The sequence below is a fragment of the Chinchilla lanigera genome, unplaced genomic scaffold (genome assembly GCF_000276665.1).
Source record: "Chinchilla lanigera isolate Chin_1 unplaced genomic scaffold, ChiLan1.0 scaffold00030, whole genome shotgun sequence".
In the NCBI taxonomy this organism is placed as follows: domain Eukaryota; kingdom Metazoa; phylum Chordata; class Mammalia; order Rodentia; family Chinchillidae; genus Chinchilla; species Chinchilla lanigera.
The window spans coordinates 19,927,890-19,934,678 of record NW_004955431.1 but is presented as its reverse complement, the minus strand read 5'-3'; positions in this window follow the sequence as shown (position 1 = coordinate 19,934,678).

Genomic DNA, 6,789 nt, shown 5'->3' with positions numbered 1-6,789 from the left:
ATTTCAATTTTGCTTCAGGAAAAACTGCCTTCATACTCTGCTGATACTTATATTTAGAAGATTTGTATCCAAGCAATACTTAATGATAACATTAATTATAATATTTATAAGACATCTTTTCATGAGACTCTCAGATAACCACAGTTGTGTAATCTTTATCTGTGTGGGATCGAGATAGAATTATTAACTCCATCAGAAAGATGGCAAACCTGCAGTTCTTCATAGACCTTAGGTGTCTTGCTGAAGGTCATTCACTGCTTTAACAGTAACAAGATAATCAGAACCTAGGCCTTGGAAATCCTAGCCTAGCATAGCCACACTTTCCTCCCCAACTCACTAGACAACATTGTTTGGTTTGGTTTGGTTTGGTTTGGTTTGGTCTGGTTTGGTTTGATTTGGTTTGAGTTATTGAAACAGCGTCTCATGTATTTCAGGCTTGCCTTGAAATCACTATGTGGCCCAGTCTGACCTTGAACTCCCAGCAAACTTCCTGCCTGAAACTCCTGAGTGCTAGGATTACAAGTGTGTGTCAGCACACCTGGCTTTATATAGCCACTCTACCATAACAGATGCAAACTCTGCATTGTGGGTTAGGGAAACAACGACAGGGACAGTGAGATTTAAGACAGCCTCTGTCGTGACTCGGTAAGATCTTAGGTAAAAGCTTAGGAGATAGGGGAGAGTCAAACCAAAATTAAATTACAGGTTTCAGTTACTCATTTTTTTCATTTCCCAGTACCGTGAAAAAATGTGACTCATCATTTTTTATTTATGGTTTATCAAATCTGACCTGGAGAACCTACTACAGTATAGTTTTTGAAAACTGATGCTTTTTTAAAGTAGCTTACATTCAGTATACCGTATTTGCACACTAGCAGCAGGCTATTTGTTTTCACATAATAAGGGTCCTACGAGTGCTTACTCAATTAAAGTGATAATTTAATTATCCTTAATAGCAATATGATTGGAGGAAGTTTATTGAAATTCTTTGTCCACCTTAACTATTCTTGCCTTATCCTTCCTTTTCAAATACCATCTATTCCTGATGGCTATTTATTTTTGCCTTCTTCAAGGGTGGTACATCAGCTTACTATCATGCCAGAATTTTCATAGTATGTATGACAGAAAATAGTGATGTTCACTGCACTTCAGGTGTTCCGTCCCATCCAAATGATGAATGGCTTTAGGAGTTGAAGAACTTGGAGTATTCTTCATTGTTCAGAGCTGCACTATGATGTGATCTGCAATATGTCCAAATAGCATTCAGGAAGTTCCCAAGTTCAGGCCTCATATTGGTGGGAAGTCTCCTGCCTCTACCAGGAGCCTGGACCATACTCTGAATTCCCAAGAGCAGCCCGGAGGCATATGTATAGGTGCAGCCCAAGTCTGAATTTTGGAGGAGGCTGAGTTCTTCGGCCTAATAAAATCTGTCTTAATTCTGGTCCCTTTTATTATCTACTACTACTGATGGGTTCAGGCTGCCATCACTGCTTAGTGCATTCCCAGCCCATGAAGCTCTCAAATATTAGCACTTGTTGCTATTGGTTTGCAGTTTTTTAGGACCATTCTACCCTCATGCCAAGTCAAGTTTCCTCTGCCCCAACGTAGCCAGCTACACAGCAAGAAAGCTTTCACTTGCTCTTTCTCACTTCCACCAGTGTCTCGCAAGGGCATTAGAATCCACTGGGTCTCTTCCTATATGACTGCAGACTTTGTGATTTGTTTTTCTGAGACAGGGTCTCACTATGTGGGGCAGGCTGGCTTTGAACTCACTTATGTCACTTTGGCTGGACTCAAATTCACAGTGATCCTCCTGCATGCTGGGATTACAGGAGTGCACCACCATGCTGGACCAAACATGAGGTTTAGTAACCCTAAAACCTGGCCCCAACCATCGTTCTGGTATCACCTCTGCCATACAGAATGACTGATACTCCCTTCTCAGGAAAAAATATGAAAGACTTTGAAGTGAGAAAAAAGTCCTGAGTATTTTGTATTCCACTGTGCCCATCTAGGTTATCTCTGCTGTTCATTGTCTTTCTACAACTGTTAGTTGTAGAACGTTGGTAATAATGTAAACAATCTCTGTGTTTACGCTTCTTTTTTTTGTTTGTTTGTTTTTGTTTTTGTTTTTTACCGGGGATCGAACTCGGCCTCACGCTTGCCAGGCATGCGCTGTGCTACTGAGCTATACACCCCCAGCCCCAACCTCTGTCTTTAGAAATGCAATTAAATCCTGTTGGGTGAAATGTAGTTCATTATTGCTCCATGGCTAAATCAGTTTTGCATCTACCTATCCATTCATTTCAGCCTTTCCAATTGCCTACATGCCTGTGGCTCTAGGGTAGGGATAGAGAAGCTAGTTATTAGTCCATCTGTCAGTGAACCTCACATCTAGTTGCTGTCTTGACTGGCACCCTGTTATATTATTATTTTATGTGACTTTATTCTGCAGTGAATACCTCAGGAATGAATAGGGTTTGTAGCTGTATATAAGATCTGGAGAAGATAATACACATTACTGCATTTGCAGGGGCCCAATGCAGGTTGCAAGCCCAGTGTCACTTATTGACTTTGCTACATGAATCATTCTCTTCTGTGAGCAATGGATGTGAGCACTGGATGTCATGATACTGTAGAGTGCTTGGCATCCTTGGCACATGGTGAATACCCAAGAGGTGTTACCTTCTGTGACACCTCTGGGAGCATAGCCATGACATGCCATCCTTCAACATTGCTAAGAGCCAGAATGCTGAGAAAATCTGTCAAAAGTACATTATTAGCTGTAATCCCAGCACTTGGGAGGCTGAGGCAGGAAGATTACTGTGAGTTTGAGGCCAGCCAGTTTACATAGTGAGCTCAAGGCTGGCCTGAACTGTATAGTGAGACCCTGTCTCAGGAAAAAAAAAAAAAAATAGTACATCCGTACATTCCTGTGTGTCTGGGCAGGATAAATGCCTTAACCTTAGGAATTGGAATTTCCTCCACTACCTCCAATATGTCTTTTTGAACTTCTCTTGCATTGTGATTTAAGAGCAGTTACCAAAGGGTTAGGACAGTTGCTCAGGTGGGTAGATCCTTCACTTCAGAGTCCGTGCCGCCATCATGACCTGCGCACACACTTCTCCACCCATTTTTCCCAAAAGTGGCTCTGCCCCTTGTTCCCCACTGCTCAGCCTCTGGAAGGTAGTTCCCTGTCTCCCTCAGAAGCGTGGGGGAAGGGGAGAGGATCAAAGAGTGTAGATTTGCCAACCCCTGGCAGGCTCCTTTCTATCTGATTTCCTTTGGAGGACTGCTTCCGCCAGCCCGTACCGCTGTGCAAAGATAAAGGCATAAAGCACTGGCTCCGTGATTAAGAGCGAGGCTAGTCAGCACAGTATCCATCAGAGTGAGGTTTCATTCCAAGAGGAAGAGAGGTAACTTTATTACTGTTGGCAATGGATAGGTGTGTGTGTGTGTGTGTGTGTGTGTGTGTGTGTGTGTACAGAAAGAGACAGAGACGAAGACAAGCAGGTAGGAAAGGGGAAGGATGGAATAAATGAGTGTCCCTGTGAAGAGTACAGAAAATTCCAGCATTCCTTCCCAAACTAGCTCACATCTGTGTACCATGTTCTGAGTAGTGAGACGTGGGGCACTCATCCATCTCTGATCACTGCGTTTCCTCAGTCTACTCTGCAGTTACTTGAAGAACGTTTTCCAAAGCGGATGACGCAGCAGAGTAAGTGGCCCAAGGGACTGCTCTGTTCAAACCTAAATCAAAAGTCATTGACACTGTCGGATGGCTATTTGGCAGTCTTTCTGAGAGGAGTTCACAGCCGCAACTGCGCATTTCTCTTGGGTCCTGATACTCACGGCCAGCTGACCAAGGTGAGATGGAACTGGCTACTTCAGTGCAAAAATGAATAGGTACATTTTTTTTCTTGGTTTTGGCTTTTTGAGACGTGGTCTCACTTTGTAGTTCAGGCTTGCCTTGAATTCCCAGTGTGGCCCAGGCTCACCTCAACCTCCCCAGTGCTGGGATTATGGGTGTGTGCCTCCATGCCTGGTTTAAATAGGTAAATCTTAAACCAAGTAAACCCACCTTGCCAACTCTGAAAAGTCCATGTATTAGATCCCCCAAATACATACTTTGAATCATACATATACAGTAATGTGTAAAAATAGGTGAACTTTTGTGCTTCTTATACCATAATACCATTAAATACATTCATTACCTTGGGATGAACCAAATTTATGCATAGTCATCTGAAGGACCATGTCCAGTAAATAATAACTGAGATTCAATTATGGGTATACAAAGGCATGCAGTGAACACATAACATGGAGAATGCCAGTAAACAAAGAGCAATACGGTGGAGAAATTAAAATAAATGTAAATCAAGGAAAGGGCTCTGAGTCAAATTTAAAGGGTGCCAAAAGTGAGAACTGGGAAACGTCACTTAAGGGGAATATGCCTGAGTCCTGAGGGCTGGGAAGAAGCCAACTTTGGGAAGGGGGCAGGGGTGCCACTCAGAGAAAGAAGACCGTCAGTTGTGGGAAAGGGAGGCAGGAATGGCACGGTTGGTGAGGATCTGTGGGAAACCCAGTGTAGCTAGAATTTGGTAGTCAGGGAAAGGGAAGGAAGACAGAAAGTGGCAGAAAAAAGAGTGTGTTAATGCAGCTTCCAGCTCTTCGACAAATTCCTTACCATAGTCAGTTTTAAGGAGGCAAGGTTAACTTTGGCTCATGTTGCGAGAGGTTTTAATGTCTAACCACTTGGCGCCTTTGATTTTGGGCCTGTAGAGAGGCAGAACATCACAGCAGAAGCACAGCAGAGGAACCTCCTCACCTTAAGGCAGCTGAGAAGCAGAAAGAGAGTGGTATAAATAAAGAGCGAAATTAAATATAGATACTAGGAAATAGGGAGATGATCTTTCTCAAACGTGAAGGGAACAAGAGATGGAGAGAGGGGAGGGAGGGACAGGGGATAAAAAAAGAAATATATGTGCGTGTACCAACTCCACACAAGGAATGTAAACATTAGGGGCTGCAACCATACACTAACAAAAATACACACGTAAAACAGAGAGAGAGAAAGGGACAGGGACCCATAATCTCCTGGGAGGTAAAGCCCCAGGGACCTAGTACCTTCCTCCCACTAGGCCCCACCTGTAAAATGTCCCACAACTCCACCCACCCCCATAGCACCACAGGCTGTTGACTAAGCCTTTAACACACAGGCCTAGACCTATTTAAGATTCAAACTACAACAGGAGGAACAAGGGCATGTCATCCTGGAACCGTCAGACCATGGTAGGAGTAGGTTGAAGGTCCTTCACTGCTTTGTGGAGAACTTTCCAGCAATTTGAACCATCCAAACGGAAAGCACTGCGTTGGCACACATAGAAGTTCCCACTCACCTAAGTTTATCTCCGCTCTCCTCCCAAATGTCATACTAGAGTCTCTGGACCTGGAAGTTAGCTTCATGATTATCCTCATCACATTTCATCTTGTTAGGTCCAGTCCCTCCCTCTGGCCTGAGCTCTTTTTGTTGCCATGATGTTCTTCTCTGAAAGCTGTGGGTATGAATTTTGACTAGGACAGTGCTTCTCCAGCTAGAAGCCAAACTTGCCCTCCAGCAGCAGGTAGAGACCGTTCTGCAGGTGTGGCTAAGGGACAGCAGATGTGATGGTGTTAGGGGGTATTCAGGGAAATTTGTCTTCATGAAGATCAGGATGTTGATGTGGGGAAAGCAAATTTCTTTCTTCAGTAGTATTAAAGTAGAATGATGTGTATTGTAAACCACCGATTTTTTTAAACGCTTAGAAATACTTCTGAAAGTTTCTGATAGGCATGCCATATTTTTCAGCAGCTACTGCACCATTTGGACCCCGAGAGATGTCATGAAATACACAAATCCACTCATTTACGCATCACCTGAGAAGAAAGTTATGTGATAGCCCTTGTGTGCTGAGTCCCTTTGTAACCCAGTGACAATTTTAATTTTTGATACAATTAGAATGCTCTTATTTCAGGAAACTGGGCTTTAAAAACCAGCATTTTGAAGAATCATGTCCCTTAAGCATTGAAGCACAGCGGGCACAACCAGTTCTCTTTGGAAAATGCAGAGCATCCAGCAACAGATCAATATGTTTGCACTGTGGCCGAAATCCAGCTCCATTTCTATCGCTGTGAATTTCTGGAGCTGGGAGCATTTAGTTGTGGTGTTTTGTTCTCTAAGTACAAATGCTTATGATTTTTTAATTTACAGAATCAGAGAGATAGGATTCATCTCTTAGTAAAAATGTTAATTATTTAAAAATGTAATCTCTTAAAAAAAGAGAGAACAGTTAGAAAAGGAAGCTGCTAAGCACGCCCAACAGATACACATCTGACCAGGACTGCGAAGACACAGCTCTGCTTTGAAGAATGCTGGCACAGCAGGTCAGGGATCTCACCACCACAGAAGACATGGTGAGCAGCAAACCCAGCAAAAGACCTTTGACCAAAAGACCTTGGACTCTTCTTCTCCAGTGTTAGATATGTCAGGCCAGACATAAGATGCAACCAAAGCCACTTCCATGTGATTCCAATTCGCAAAGTAAGGTCCTCAGATCACCTACACCAGAATCCTATGAGGTGGGAGGTGAGGGCGTTCTTTAAGGTAAAGATGCCTGGGCAGGGCCCAGCTTCCTACATGAGATTCTGTAAGGTCCAAGTATTTGCTTTTTCAGAAATGTTAAAATTTGAAAAACACTTGTATTGCTTTTCTTAGAGGGACTTTTTGTGTATGTTCACTCAAGTAAAAAA